Below are 16822 nucleotides of genomic sequence, written 5' to 3' on the forward strand. Positions count from 1 at the left end.
GACATTGTGTTTCTTTAAAAAAAAAAAAAAAAAAAGTTCCTTCCAGGGGTGCCTGGGTGGCTCAGTTGGTTAAGCGTCCGACTTCGGCTCAGGTCATGATCTCGTGGTTCGTGGGTTCGAGCCCAACGTCAGGCTCTGTGCTGGCAGCTCAGAGCCCGGAGCCTGCTTCGGATTCTGTGTCTCCCCCTCTCTCTGCCCCTCCCCTGCTTGTGCTCTCTCTCTGTCTCTCAAAAAATGAATAAATGTTAAAAAAAAATTGTTTTTATAAAAAAAAAAGTTCCTTCCACTAGAAATTTAGGCCATTAAACCAGTGACGTTGTCTTGTTCAGCACAATATTCTCAACATCTAGAACAGTGCCTGACATACAGACGGGTATTGTTAAATGTTTGCTAAACATATGAATAAAAAAATACAATGCAAGAGCCTGTGTCATTTTCCATCCGTTCCCTCTCTCTACGCAGTCTTTTAGTGTCTCTGTGATACCCAGACAGCCTTACTATGGAAAAGTCACAAGTTTATCCAAGCTCTGTGTACTGAGTCTCTGAGTCTTGTTAAGGTCAGTTAGCCTTCAAAGTGGGGTGAAGATTTTGCGGGGGGTAATAAGTATGCATAGTTTGAAGGGACTCAGTTTCCAGATACTTACTCAATTTGTTCTTCTGCTCTTTTCCAAGACTGATCTGCCCAAGAAGGAGACCTACCCAGAAGGGTTCACAGAGGCTCTTCTCCTACTTGACAAAAAATAGACCCCTCTCATCCCAAACCTTAACAGGATGTTTTGCCCTTGGATTTCAAACCACCTGCGGCGTCAAACAAAGGGATAAGTTGAAATGCTAGTTTGGAGTAAGTCATCTTTAATGATTAACTATGGTACCTTAAACACACAGAGCTTTCTGTCTTTTCCTGAATTGTGCATATTCCTGATATAGGCAAAGCATAGCACTGGAAATACAGTCTTTGAGCTTGCGTTGAGATGTTTTGAATCCAGAATACACAAAGAAGTATAGCTTGGTGATATTGATCTTCTCAAGGTGCTTGGATGTTTTTCAGGACGACCATTTTTTTCAGGCTGTATTGGTAAAAATCCATGGATAAAATTGATATGTGATCTCTTTCCTATTTGATATGCTTTCTTCCATTAAGGTAGTTCAACCTTATTTTTTAAATCACGTCATGAGATACTTATTCCAATTATACCTCCTTCTAATTTTGTTCCATCTTATAAAATGTATACTATTTGCTACTTCCTATTAACCCAAAGTACACTTATGTATATGCATAATGACAACTTTGAGCTGATCAGTTTAACAATGCACAAATGTTTTTTCAACATTCTTGGTGGGGGCGTGATTGGAGCAAAAAGATTGAAAGCCACTGACACAACACAGCCATTTGGGAAGGCCATTATCAGCTGCCATTTTGATTCAAGATTTAATGTCATTGGCATTTGGAAGCTTTTTTATTGCATCCCAAATTTGATGCAATTAGTCTACTCCCTGAAAAGTTATCAAGAAGCAGCCAGGCTACAAATGCTCAGGGTTGAATAGTTCCCTTGAAAGAGGCCTCACTGTGTTGAGCTGATAATCAAACGAATGGCTACATTGAGATAGGTCGCCAAGGGGGACCCACCGCACCCCCATCCCTTATCCAAGCCTGGGCTCTGTTTCTCGCCCGATAGGAACGCATAATCCCATCAGCGCCAATGGGAGTTATGTGCCTGCGGTACTGGAGACAATAGGCCGGCTGAGAGGGACAATTGTTCCCAGCAACGGAGGGGGTAAACACAATTGGCTGTTCCCAGCCACCATCCAGGAAGGGCCCGGCTGAGCCCCCAAAGCCCTTTCTTTGTTAAGCTGCAGAGCTGGAGGATGGCGGACGAGGACGTGGCCTGCCTTCTCCTTCAGTGACTGCCATTCCCACCTCCAGTGGCGACCTATCTCTGAGGCATCTCCCGAACTTGCAGCCAAGACTGGTTGCAGGAGGCCTTTCCACCTTCTCTCCTCCTTGCTTCTCACTCTTTCTAAAGACAAACCCGAAGAGCCTTTTCTAGTTCATTCTTCACAACGAAATCATGATCGTATCAATAATAAGAATTGCAACCATTTATCGAGCACTTATTATTAGCCCAGACACTAAGCATTTTATATACATTGACTCATTTAGCTACAAATGCTTTGGCAGGGTAAATATCATTGTTCCCATTAAACAAGGCAAAACAGAGCCCTGCATCTGGTAAACTGTAGAACCCCTTCTCAAACTCCCAGGGCTATTCAGTGTCCAAATACCGCGCCCCAAGTTCTGCAACTGTTTCCTTGGAGATATTCCGAGACAAAGTTTCAGAAATGCTGTCAATATACCTGCCCACTCCCTCCCAGTCCCTCTCTTGGAGATTCCCAATGCACTTTAGTTTATTCAAAGGTCTGGACGTCCTGCAAGAAGGAACCTTGTGAACTTGCTTAACTCAGTATACCCCAAGTTTTTATCCTTTTTCGCACAGCCCAGATCACACTTAGTTAAGGTCAAGGCCACATTGTGTTGATGCGGGGAGGCGGGCTAGAAGGAGTTCTAAACGTGTCCAGCTCTTGCACTCACAGCCCCTCCGCCAGCCGTGGCAGAGCTACTGACTGCTGCTTTGGCTATGGGTGGCCGACGAGGGAATCACAGCCACGTCCTCTTACAGCGCTCTGGTGGCAGCTCAGAGCTCCACCTTCCAGCGTCGACACTAACCATGATACTAACCATGTGACCTGCTTTCCCATAATAGGGGAAAAAGACAAACTGTTCCAGAATACAGGGAAGGAGAGATAGAGTGCTGTTTTGAGACTCTACTGCCCTGAGTTGGAGCTGAAATACACCAGGGCAAGAGTTTTAATATAGCTGAAAGCTTTGGGTCCTGGTCCACCTCTGGACTGGAAGCCCACGGCAGGGTCCCCATGTGATTTTGGCTGTCCCTGGGGCTCTCTGCAGCAGCAGGCTGAGGCCAGGGCTCCTCCACTGTGCCCCGGGGGCTCCTGCTCTACACTGGGATGTTCTCACAGCTGAGGCCCCTCATCTCTTTGTCCCACTGGAGGGAAGGGACAGAGCCTCAGGCGTCAGGCAGAGCACGAGGTCCAGGCTGATGTGGGACATGCCCAAATGACATGTCATGGGGATTTGTGGGCCTCACTGGAGCCATTTCCTCCAGGGGGTCATTTTATTTAGTTCCAATTGGACCCTGTGATTGGTCTCAGCCCTGGGCCACCTGGTGTCCTGGCTCCATATGGCAACGGCTAGGAAGATGCCATTTTTCAATTGAAATATGCTTCTGCCCTACTGCGGATCAGTCTGTAATTGCCTTTGGCTGAAAGGGGGGCTTTGATTTTTAAAACTAAGCCGGGAAGTCATTTCTTCACTTCTGATTCGTTGAGCTGATGGGTCAGTGTCTTCTCTATTAATTCAAAGTGAGAGTCACAGCATGGGAGTGACAGGTTTTAGAGGTCAGCAAGGGCCACCGTTGACCTCGTATGGGAATCCCTTCCACCTACCCTTGACAGATGGTCCTTCATCTTTGGCTGAGCGCCACCACAGACGGGGAACTCACTCCCTCACTGTGCAGACCTGCCTGCTGCCGGCCACCCCTCAGTTCTTTGACCCCACTTGGAGCTAGGAATGTGTGCCCTTCAAGGAATGCTCACTATCTGCCAGACTATGCCAGGCATTTCCTGTGCATGTCTTCTTTCGTCCTCGTAATAACTCTCGAAGGTAGGTACTCTTATTATCCCCACTTTGAAGAATGAGCAAAACAAGTCACAGAGGGTTCAGGAAGCTGTTCAGGGTCCCACAGGCAGTCAGTGATGGAGCTGGTGTTTTCCGGAAGGCTCATTCCAGAGCTTGTAAGCCCGTGGCTTTTGGCCTTGGAGAAGAAGAGCTCATGTTGGTTGAATATTTACTAGAAACCGGGCTGTGTTCTGAGGTGTCCCCTATGTGCTGTCGCGTTTCATCGTAACAAGCTGTGAGGCAGTTCTTAGTGTGCCTGTGTTAGAAACGAGGACCGGAGTGTCCGGAGACCGTGATTCAGCCAAGGTCACCAGCAGAGCCACACTTGTCAAAAGCTGCCATTCTGGAAACTGAGACTCTGGAAATTCAGGAGTTTGTCTGAGGTTTGAGCTAGAAGTGGCAGAACTCAGGAGGTGGCCCGACTCGACCACGAGCTCTTCCTTGGCTTCCTGCTCACCTCCAACCCTGCGCCTTCCCTCTCCTGTCACCTGGGTCCTGGAAGACAAAACAGGGCCCTCTGAGGAGAGGCTAACCCACCTCCCTGTCTCCCCCAATAGCTTTAACATGCTTTCCATGTAGCTGGTTAAGTGTGGGTCTAATTGCCCAAGTGTGAGGTCCAACTAGAGACAGCTCATGGTCTCTTCCAAGTTTGGAGTTCTAAGAATCCCTCCATCTCTCCTTGGTCATCTTCAGAAGAGGGTCATGTAAAGCAATGTAAATTTGAAAGTCAGAAAGACGTGGGTTCCAATCTCCTCTGTGTGACTAAAAGCAGATTGAGCAACCTCCCAGAGGTGCGGTTTCCTTGTCTACAGGATGGAGACAAAAATGACTGCCTCGCATGGTAGTCAGTCTGCCTGTTTTGGAAGAGGGGCTTCCTCCTAGAAGTACTTTCTTCTTCTTTTTTTTAATGTTTATTTATTTTTGAGAGAGAGAGAGAGAGAGAGAGAGAGAGAGAGAGAGAGAGACAGAGTGCGAGCAGGGCAGGGGCAGAGAGAGGGGAAGACACAGAATCCAAAGTGGGCTCCAGGCTCCGAGCTGTCAGCACAGGGCCCAATGTGGGGCTCGAACTCACGAGCTGTGAGATCTTGACCTGAGCCGAAGTCAGATGCTCAACCGACTGAGCCACCCAGGTGCCCCCCCTCCTGGAAATACTTTCTAAAGGTATCTCTGAAGTTCCAGGAAACATAGCTTGAGCTGTTGATAACCTGTGTTGCTCGCTAATATAGCAGCAACCACTGCTATGGCTGAGGAGACATCCCTGTGTTTTCTGTGTTTGCTTGCATGCTCTCATGTCTGTTTGTGCTTCCTTTGTCCCCACAACAAACCCCACCTTATCCCATTGACCCAGTCTCTCCAACTTGACTCCTCCTTTAAGAAAGGTTCAGCCCGTTGTAGGAGTTAAACTCCACAGGCTCTGGAGTCAGGTGTTTTGCCACTGTGGGCTGTGTGATCTCACACAAGTCAGGCAATCTAGCTGAGCCGGCCTCCCTGAGCTAGAGTCGTTCAAGGTTAAAGACATGTTCCTCGTCGCCATCAAACATCATTTCTCTTCCTATTCCTTGCCCTCTGCGCTCTCCCCTTTGGCCACCTCTGAGGCCGACCTCCCAGCAGTATCACCTCCTCTCCCTCTTGTGTTTCCAGGCTCATGCTCTTGGTTTGAGCTGAAGGATAATCTATCAAGTGTTATGATGGACACAAGTGTACTTTATAGCCTTATAAAAAGGAGCATGCCAATGTAAACCACTTCTTTTTGTCCTTCCAGGCCACATCTTGTGAATTAAATTCATTACTATAGCAATATGATTTGCACTGTATGCATGCATTCAGATAATATTTCTTGAGTATCATGTAGGTGGGTAGTGATTATACTATGCCTGGTACATAGTAAGTGCTTGATAGATGTTTGGTTGCTGAATAAGTGATTGAATGAATGAATGGGTTACTTCAAGGTAGCGGGACACGGGCAGAGCCGGCTGCCATCTAAACCAAGTGACTTAAGGGGTGTGAGAAGGAAATAGACTTTGGTTTCAGACCCTCTAACTCTTGAGTTCTTTCTGCTGTGAGTTTCCAGGATGAGCAGGATGGGATCCATGCTATAAGCCAGCCACAGATTTCAGGGGTGACAGTGTAGATGCAGGTCACCATAAAGGCCGGTTCAGATCTGTCTCCCCAGCACTCACTGGTTCCAGGGCCCTGCTTAGGCAGAGTTGGAAACCCAACGTTTTGAGCAACCATCAAGGCTTGAGCTGGGTTCTGCCTCCCGGGAGTCTCCGTTCCACACTTGGGAAATTGGAGTCAGGCAGGAGTTGGGCGGGCCGTGTTTCACTGGGGGCACTTGTCTGTGCTGATGGCTGGAGTTGGGGAGCGAATCCACTCTTCAGAAGAAATGGGTTTTCCTGTGCAGCCTCTTCCCAGTTCCTCACCCCCTGGCTGCTTACCTGGCCACCCCATCCTCCTGGAAACAGTGAGAAGAAAGCATGGGAAGCCAGAGTGGGCAACTGAGTCCAGCAGAATGAGCCCTGGCTCTGGAGCCAGGCGGAGGTAGAACGAGCCTGGCTCCACCCACTAGCTGTAAGACCACAGGCAAATCTTCCAGCCTCTCCCTCAGCCTAAATCCTTGCAAATGACCTAAAGCAAAGGGATGGGAACGGGAATCATAACACCTGCCTCATCGAAAGGCTCCACACGTGTAGAGCACCTAGCACGTGCCTAGACTATAGTCAACATTAGATTCTCCACCTCTCCATCCTGCTTTCAGCACAGGAGGCAGTGAAGCCAGTTTGGAGGAGAGAAGTCACCGAGATTAGACCCTTTCCTCCCACCGAAGCTGCTCTGGGCCCTGTGGTTCTCATCCATCATTTGTTTTCTCTTCCGCCTCCTGTATGCCCCAGCCCTCCTTGCCAACGTGGGCATTTATGATTAGGGGCTCCCAGAGGGCCAAGTTGCTGGCCAGCCCTAACTGGCGACCGTTGTAAGGTTTCCTAGGGTGGACAGACGTGCATCTCAACGCTGCCTCCAGCTTGGTTTGCACATGGCAGCCCATGGAGTTATTGGCTACATGTGTGCTTGATCTTCGTCTCTTTCCCTTGGAGACTCTTGTTTGTTTTTTTTTTTTTTAACGTTTATTTATTATTGAGAGACAGACACAGAGCGTGAGCAGGGGAGGGGCAGAGAAAGGGGGAGACACAGAATCCAAAGCGGGCTCCAGGCTCTGAGCTGTCAGCACAGAGCCTGACGTGGGGCTTGAACTCATGGACTATGAGATCATGGCCTGAACCGAAGCCGGTCGGTCGCTTAAGCGACTGAGCCACCCAGGCGCCCCTGTTTGGTTTAAAGACTGACGGTTGTGCTGGGTGTGGCCTCCAGGGATAGAGCTCCTTCCTACAGGACATCTGGCCCACCATGAGGATGGTCACAAGACGAAGGTCCTGGGGGGTCGTCACCTTTGTCATGGCGCTCCTGCCTGGAGGCCTCACTCCTGCCTGGAGGCTGGCGTTGAATAACTAGGAGTCAGCTTCTTGTCCATTTAACTTGGGATGAATAGGCCACAGTGCATTTTTTTTTCCTTGAGGGTACTAATCATTTGGGGAAATCACCTAATAGTTGTGACCTTTGTTTAAGCAGAGGAACTCTTTTGTTGTTTGTCCTCAAATAAAATTGTACCTGAGCTGTGACTGAAGGCAGAGCAGCTCTCAGTGGGTCAGGCTTCTCCCCCTGCTGAGAAAGTTTCCAACAGGTGCTGCCAGAGAACACTAGAATTCCACGGAACTGTTTTATTTATTTATTTTAATGTTTATTTATTATTGACAGAGAGAGAGAGAGAGAGAGAGAAAGAGAGAGAGAGAAGGAGTGGGGGAGGGGCAGAGAGAGGGAGAGACACAGAATCCAAAGCGGGCTCCAGGGTCCAAGCTGTTGGCACAGAGCCCGATGTGGGGCTCAAACTCATCGACCATGAGATCATGGTCCGAACCGAAGTCGGACGTTCAACCGACTGAGCCACCCAGGCACCCCAGCGGAGCTCTGTTTTAAAACCAAGGGAAGTCCTTCTCCAGAAAACCACACCAAACTGTGTTCAAGCAGGCATGGAAGCAAATAGATGTGTTCTTGCAAAGAAATCTCCTCCCCATTTGGTCTTAATTTGGAGCCTCTAACAAGGCCCGACGGATTTCTGAAGAGCGGATGACAGGGGAGCCTGAGTCCCTAGCTGAGAGACTTCCTCTGCTTTCAAGCCTGGCTGTTTCATAACTGATGCCATACTGAGGGCGGGACTGACTGATGGACTGACCGGTGGGGGTCCGGCTGCCGTGACTAATGCAGGCGCTGTGGTGGCCCGTGCTGGGGGCCCAGGGTGTGGGGTCTGGGTGGCAAAGGCTGAGCCGCTGGGGGCAGGTAGGAGAACAGCCTGGCAGCTGGGTAGTGGAGCCGGCTGGACTGCCTCAGCTCAGAATCCCAGGATCTCCAAAGCCACCTGCAGGGTGGGCTGACTTGGAGGAGGGGTGGGGGGAGGAGGGGGGAAGCACTGAAGGAGGGGCTGGTTCCCGTGGTAACCACCCTCTGTTGTCCAAACTCCAGCGTTAATCACCCTGGGCTATTTGGAGGTGTTTTCTATTATTTAGATTGCCTTGGGGAACGTAGAAAAGATTTTATTTCCCAGGTTTTGAGCTAGTGCTCGTGCTCTCTCTCTTTCTTTAAAGTTCCTCCAAAGTAAATGTAACCATTTTAGACTCTTTTTTCCCTCCGTTTTTCTCCTTGAGATGGGAAGACCCATGCCTAACACATGTCATTTTCTAACCCCCAGATGCAAGCATCTCCCCATCTATACAACAAGGAGCCTCTGGGTACCCTCTAGCCAACACCACTTCTGACTCATTTTTAGATCAGGATCTGGGAAATCCATTGAGATTTAGGCCATAGTTAATACCTGGATTCAGGAAGCCCGGCTTAGCCTTCCTACCTTCCTTCTGAATGGCAGGTAGAGAATCGGGGGTGGGGGGCGGGGCACACATGTCCCGTGTGCTGCCGGGGGTGGGGGGCGGGGAGCAGATATTGACAGAGGGGGGTGGGCCTCCCAGCCCTGCATGTGGGGTTTAGTGATGCAACTTTAACTCCGGAGGCCAACTCTCAGGTTGGAGTGCAGTTGTTAATTGAGGTAGCCGAGCCTGCGAAGCCCTCTGCGGAGCCCAGTGGAGCGCCTGCTTTCTGGCCCGGCAGATGGAGGGCCCCAAAGAGGCTGCAGACACTTGAGCCCCGCTCGCCCACCCCCAAATGTAATGCCAGATAAAAGCAATACTTCACCACGAAACACACACCTGGGACGTGAAAATAGCTTCCTTCTGCTTTTCCTGACTGCAGACTTGGGATAAGTGGTTGAAGCTGGTTTCCCTGCCTTTTTCCTTCTCCCGCCACTGCCCCCCCTTGGTGGAGGTGACTGTGTTCTTGCTCTGCAGGCCGGATGGTCAGGCATTGACAAGAGGCTGCTGGCTTCTGGCCGCAGTTCCTGTCTTCTCTCCCTCTTCTGTGGCTTTCCAGGTTTTGTCTTCCCTTCCCTTGGGGCCCTTTATGAAGGATAAGCTGGTGGCTGAGAGGCTGGGGGAAGACCCTGCCCTGCCCTTCTCCTTTTCTCCAAGACCTGCCCGTCCTTGCTTCTGGATTAGTCACAATAGCGATAATGATGATGATAATAATAACAGCAAAGGGCGTGAGAACACACTTTCACTAGAGGATTGGGCTGGCTTTCTGAGATGTTTCTGGGCTTCGATTCCTTGCTAATTAAAACACAGCAAGTGCAGAGTGGAGAGTAAAATTTCAATTTCTGCAACTTGGTGGGTCTTTAAGAAATGGTTGAGATTCGGGCAGCCTCACTCTGGCTGCATTGATCTTCCCTGAGTATCTCTGTTCACAGGGTGAGGTTAGTTAGCCATGATGTCTGTTACTTGGCAATTTCATGGCTGTCTATAATGAGTATCTCCAAAGAGCAGTTCGCCATGAACAACAAGGAAAGAAACTTAAGGAAAGGGCATGACAATAAAGTGAAATCCTGAAACTGCAAACACGAGCAGTCAAAGGGAAGTCAGATGAAGGGGGACTTTGGCTACAGCCTTTCGCTCCCACCCGCAAACATCCCTGGAGCACGTACTGGGTGCCAGGTGTAATTCTGAGCGACGTGGCATCCCAGGCCCCAGGAGGTGGGACCCATTCTGGTCTCCATCTTGCAGATGCAGTAATGGAGGTACAGAGATATCAAGTCATTTGCCCAAGGCCACACCGATAGTGGAAGAGTGGGGATTCATGGACCCATATTGTCGAGGCCACACTTTGCCTTTGTAACAAAAGAGGGTGCCCTTTGCCAGTTACCTGCCAACCATGAGTAACAGAATATTTAAAAACATTCCGGAGTGTTTAAACATGTGTAAGCTCCTCAAAGATGAGATAATTTGTGTTAAGTAGGGGTGACTGATTCTCTCCACACCTTCCTTCTTGCCTGACCTGGGGTAACAGACAAGAGAGATGAGACTATCCTTTCGAATTACTGATTCCCCAACCCTTCCCCAAGAAGGGTTCAGAGGTCATCTGGGCCCCAAAGTAGGTGAACGTCTCAGCTTTGGGGACCCAAAGTCATTCTTCTCTTTATGACTATGACAGGATATTAAGAGGGACATTTCTTACTGTCTTGGAGTTTTGTCTGAGGCTCCTGAACTGACGGCAGGTGTCCACACTTGGTAAAGCAGGAGCTGAGCTGTCCTCTCTGGACTGGCTAAGAGGTGACTAACATCACTCCTGAGGCTCCTACTTCCAGGGTGAAAAAAGGCAGCCCGGGGTGGGTGATAAGGAAGATCCCCTGGAACCACTCAGAGAGACTGAGGCTGCCTTCAGGAAGGGAGACTGGCATCTTATCCCAGCCATATGCCTGTCAGTCCTTGTGGAAACCCATAGGCATCCTCTCTCCGCCTTGTGCTGTCTCTTGGGATTGAAGGACAAGGGTCCCCAAGAGCTTGCAGGTTCACCTGACAAAAAGAGATGCCCTTGACTCCAGAGCAAGGAAGACAGGCACCGTGAGAGAGTGTGACCTTTCTTCAATAGTGTGGCAAGTGGACAGTGAGTGGTAGCCAGGCTGAGTCATCTTTCAGGACCCCATCCTGGAGGGAGGGCTGCGTGCCAGGGAGAGGGGACAAGAGCAGCAGAATTTCAGGGGAGTGCTGGAGGGCAGGCTCCCAGGAGGAGTAAGAGGCACCCACAGGACGTGGAGGCCCCAGGGGGCAGAATTCAAACTGCTCCCATGAGCACCAGGTCATCTGCCATCGAGGGCTCCCTAAGCCAGGTGACAATGACATCACTCACACTACTTGTGTCCGAATCTGCCCTTTCCCCGTAGCCTCTCATCCCCTTCCCCTGGCTCTAGAGGGGCCAGAACAGGAAGGCAAGTGGAAGGGAGATGGGGCCAGGAAAACAAAATAGGAGACCGCCTCTTCCTGCCCTCTTCTGCTTGTCGGGATCCACGGCTCACACCTCAGCCAGGGACAGAGGACACACATGGAGCTGGAAGAGAGCCACGTTTTGATTTAGATGGCACTGGACTTTTTATTACCTGAAAATGAGATTGTTCAAATATCCAAAGGCAACCAGAGAAACTCTGGGACCTGCCTGAGATCTTGTCTAGGGGCAAGGAAGGGAAATCTGACAGGGCAATATCTGAAGGGAGACACGAATAAAGCTCTTCCTGGCGTTCATTTAATAAACTGGCCACGTGAAGGGAATCAACGGCGGAGAAACTCCAAATGTCCTTCCAGAGCCCCTCTTGTAACAGGAAAGAGGAGGGGAAGAGGATGCACATTAACTAAGCACTTACTGAATGCAGGCACTATGCCAGAGCCCTTGTACCTAAAACATCATTAAATCCTGCCAGTAATCGCATGGGTTTGGGATTAACGATTAATAATTTCTATTTCATAGATAAGGAAACAGGGACCCACAGAGGTCAGGTGACTTGCCTGAGGGCAGGGACACGTGGAACCTGGAGCAGGGATTAGAATTTACAAGACCATGTACCACACGGGCAGGAACTACGTATGTGTGCTCACTGCTCTGTCTTCGGGGCCTGGCACGTCATGGATGCTCCAAAAATATTTGCTCAATCAAAGCCCACCTCGTGGGGGACTTAGAGTAGCTCACCCACCTCTTTCTTTCTGCAGCTTGCGCGAGACTGTGTGCAGGTAGCAGGCTGATTTGCACTTGGGATCAGGTTCCAGAGCGTACACGCTGCAGGGGAACAGACCACGTTCTCTCGCCCACAGGGACCTCCTGAAAATTACCACCTGAGGAGGGGGTAGGGGACCGGGCTGAGCATATCAGAGAGGTCACGGGACATACCCCCGGTCAGCCAGCGTGTCCTCCTTGCCGAGCCGAGGACCCAGGTGGCTGCTCTGGGCCTGGCCCCCGCAAGTGTTCCTCTGGCTCGCAGCGTCCCCCCCACCTCTGGCCCTCAGCCCTCCCCACTCCCCTCTGGCCTGGCAGCCGCCAGGTGTGCGAGCAGTCAGCTTCCTCTGCGCCGTGTTGCAGAACATTGGAATTGGCAGGGCTGACGAGGCTGCACAGTGCGTGGTTCAGACTAGTAGCTTAAGCAGATGTCTTGTCAAAACAGAATAAGAAACTGTGAAGAAATAGTCTGTGAAACCCAGCCATGTCCTGCTTCCTCTCATTTCTGGGGTAAAATAGCAGCGGGGGGAAAAATGGCTTTTAGTTCTGTTCGAATGGTGCATTTCATCCGTGATGCACGCACAACTTCTAGAATTGTTATTCTAGGTCAGGTTGATTCTCCTGCCTGTCCTCACCCTTGCCTTCCTCCCCCTCTGCCCTTCACCCCTCGAATCCTCTCCTGGCTCTCCCCACCTCTCTTCTCCTTTGGAGAGGACTTTAGCTGCCTGACTCTACAGCCCTGGGTTCCAGGCGCTTCCGAGGCCCGGCCCGCACATTCCCCTTTCCTTTGTCTGAAGAGCAGAGGGGAGGCTGGTGAATAATTGATGAAGCGCAGCCCTCCATGGAGGCCCGGGGCTGAAGCTGGGGTGGCCCGGGCCCCTGGAGAGGGCACAAGACTGGTCAGTTTGGGAGCCTGTAGGGTGCAGATGGCAGAGGTTCTGCAAGGGGGAAAGTGCTTCTCACCTATGGTTTCCTCTTTGCTCCTCCTGGGACCACTGGGGTTACTGGGAATCTGCAGACAGATGGAGCCAGGAGAGGGGAGGGGTGTGTGTGACTCCTGTAGGGAATTCACAGTTTACCATCACGGGGTGTTCAGCCTCCCCACTGTGCTCCTCTTCTCCGAAGCAATTCTTAGAGACCCAAGGGCAGCCCCGTCATGGCGAGGGGGCCCAGAGGCCAGTGCCCGCCTTGCTGGGGTCAGGAGCAAACCCCACGCCCGGCCCCCTGCCATCCCACCCAGAGCAGGGCAGGATCTCCCCCAGCCAGAATCCCATTTGGGTCCAAGAACCAAGAAGAAGCTCCATGTGTCACAAGGCCATGGAACAACATTCAGGGGAACCACCCTGAGGCATGACGGACAGGCAGAACCGTAAGTTATTCAGAGTAGCAGATCTTATAGGCATTTTGGAGAGAAAGTGAAAAAAAAAAAAAAGAGAGAGATTATTTCAGCACTGTAGTCTGAAAGAGCTGAACCACATTCATTGGCCAGCATGCTGTGAGGATTTTCTGCCTTAAAGTAGCTTTCTCTGAGGAGCTGTTTCCTGGGCAATAATTCTATCCAAGAAGGAATTTGCTTACTCCGTTAGCATTAATGTTGAATTGTGAGTGTGTGCATGTGCGTGTGCCTGTGTGTGTGTGTGAGAGAGAGAGAGAGAGAGAGCGTGTGTGTGTTTGACTCAAGACGGTGAAATTAATGTGTAAGCAGAAATTCTCGTCCACTGCATCTATGGAGTGATAAAGAAGGCAAATTTCGGCAGCCCTGTCTCTGCCCTCAGCAAGGCTGTGTAATATGCTCTCCATGAACACATTGTACTGGAAAATGTCACTAGGGTGAGGGGAGGCTGTCCCTGTCCCTTGAAAGAGCCCTGCTTAGATGGATTCTTGAGAAGGGCAGTGCTCTTTGGATGCATGGTCCTGGACCTTCCCAGGAGGCCCCTCAGCCAGAGCCTCTTTCTAGAAGGTTCCCCAAAGCTTTGCCTGGTCTCTAGAATCTGAGATACAGGAAATCAACATACACTCTGACCCCAACTCCCTCAGCCAGAGCCTCTTTCTAGAAGGTTCCCCAAAGCTTTGCCTGGTCTCTAGAATCTGAGATACAGGAAATCAACATATACTCTGACCCCAACTCTGGGCTTCTCACTTGTTAATTTCACCGTCTGGAGCAAGACTCCCGTCTGTCAGGGTGCATGTGAGGGCTCTGCTCCAGAGTTTGCCCAGATTCCCTACGGAAGGAGGAAAAAAGGTTGGGGGGCACCCCTGCTTCACTCCATGTTCCCTCCTGGTGCCCTTCACTTAGGGCTCATGGCCTCCAGAGCATCCATATACTCAGACGAAGACAAAGCATGTGCACACACGTGCACACATACACTTTGTCTCTCCCTCCCCCCACCCCTAGGATGGCTGAGCAAAGGCATTGGCCACCAGGTTGTCAAATGCCCAGGAAACGGTGGGCTGGGGTTGCTGGTGGCTGCAATCTGGTTCGAATCTCCACCTCCAGGCTGCGTTGTTTGTAACAAATGGAGGTGTTTAACAGAAGAGCCCATTCAAACATGGCTTTGGCATCGCAAATTGAATCCAGCCTTTGCTGCTGCTGCAACAGCTGAAGGTCTAGCCATTCTGGTTTTGGAGAGACATTTCACAGCTGCCTGGCTCCAGGAAAAGAGAGGTTCCGAGGCTGGACCTGGCTGTCTGTGGGAGTCTGGGAAGTAGTCAGATGGTGGAGGCCCTGAATGGGTGGCAAATCCTCTGGGCTTTAGGCAGAGTGGTGCTGCCCTCTGCTGGCAAGTCTGGGCTAAGTCACTGCCTGGGTAGCACTGATTCTTAGACATTCCCTCCCTGGTAAGGCTCAAAGGGCCTTGCACCCAGTGGAAAGGGAGGCTGGCTTCTGCCCTCTGGCACGGAGAGAAGGGGACAGAGAATCTGATCTAATTCCATCCTGAAAATCTGTGAGTGTTCTTTCTTTTTGGAAATACTGTGCTCTATGCCCAGGTGGTAATGCAAGATGAGGGAGGCCCTAGGAAACAAAGGCTGGGTCGCGCTCTCTAGGGCCTGGAAGTGCTGAAAAACCTACATATAGGTTTTTATTTTAATGTGTGGCTCAGTGAATAAGCTGTCCTGAAGACACAAAGCTAGCAAGCTGCAGAGTCAGGATTGAATTCAGCATGCCTGATGCCAATGCCCATGCGATGACCACCATACAGGTCAGGATTTCTCTCTGGATGTGAGAGTGAGGGCAGGGGAGGTGCCAGACCCTGTGCGGGAGACGCCAGCCTTCAGGGCCCTGCTTCTCCCCACTAATGGAATCAACTCCTGTCTAGATAGTGGGTTATTTTAAACAAAGCTAGTGAGAGGCAGTCTTGTGGGACAGAAGCACCATTCGTCCAGCTTTGAGCTCGGGCTCTGATGTTTATAGGCCGTGTGACTTTCAAGTCACTTGCCTTGTGGGATTCTGTGGGATTCTGTTTCCTCATCTATAAAACGAGGGAGTAGGCGGGGACTGGAACTGGATGTTGTTGTTTTAGCCCGCAAGGATCTTTGTAAAAATGGTTTCCTACCTCATGGGCACCATGTTTTGAAAAAAATCATATCTACCATTGTGTGTTGTAATCATTTATTCTTTCTCTGATTTTTTTTTATTAAATCAAGATATGGAACCATCTTAGGGTTCCCAGAGAATGCAGAAAGTCGGGGTTTGCTCTGGCAAGCCATCCGTGAGGGAGTGAGGGAGGGCAGCAGGAGCGTGCAGAAGAGAGGTTGGCGAGATGCGTTTGAAACAAGGGCCTCAGTTCATCCCCAGGCAGTGCTGGTCAGAGGGGCTATGGAACTGTCTCCACTGGGTGAGGGTGCTGGGCCTGTGGACCAGACATCAATCAGGCCGGGGCCACAAGCTTGGGTAAGACAGCTCCCTTCAGGCCAGTGCAGCTCCTGGGGAGGGACGGAGCCATCAGCAGAGCTGGGGACATGAGGGCCTCGGTCCTGAAACTGGGGTCTGGGCAGCACAGCACAGCATCCACTAGAATAACTGTGTGTTCTTAAGGAACAAGAGACTGCAATGGCCTTCAACCTATAGAGGGTCATTGTTAATTTTTATTCGATGTTTCGGAAGTAAAACATGCTCATGAGCCCACATTTGTGCTTCCCCAGATACTACAGGCCCAGGCTAAAAATGTGCTTCCTCCTTTATATCTAAGGGTATGCTTGTATATCCCAGAAACCCCAGGAGATGCCACCACTAGGGAGCAGTGGTGGATTTCTCCAGTAGGTCTGCCTCTGTTCCCATGGTGCTTTTGGGAAGACATGCCTTCCTCTGGGTTGTCAGCCCCAGGCATTGTGCATGGATTGTAGGGGAGACTGAGTAGAAAGCTCAGCGCATAATTACCACCTGGGCCAGATACCCTTGATCAGTGCACAGCCTGCACACCTGTCCATGGCAGCCTTGTCCTCCCATTTGTTTTTCTGGCTCTACAGCCTCTCTTTCCTGTACCTTTTAAAGCATTCTCTCTTTTCTCTCTCTCCTGATTGTGAGTGCATTCTGCACTCTGGGAGTCAGGGAAGATGTCCGAGCTTTGAAAGTGTTCACTTTGCCACTGCTGGAAGTCTTTGCTCAAGGAAACGATCTAAACTATGCAGGAAGACGCTTCTCCCAATGTCATTTATAAAAGTGACAGATTCAAACCATCCTGGCTGGTAGCCAACGATAGGGGAATGGTATATTATGGTGGATCAACAAAATAGACTATTATGCCACCATTAAAAATTATAAGGCAAGAGATACCATGAAAACATGTTTGTGGCTAGTTAACAATGCGGGATACAAGGTTGGAGTACACAACCTGATCACAACAATGTGAGATAAGACCGAGAAGAGAATCTGCC

This window comes from Lynx canadensis, chromosome D1, assembly GCF_007474595.2.
Source record: "Lynx canadensis isolate LIC74 chromosome D1, mLynCan4.pri.v2, whole genome shotgun sequence".
NCBI lineage: Eukaryota > Metazoa > Chordata > Mammalia > Carnivora > Felidae > Lynx > Lynx canadensis.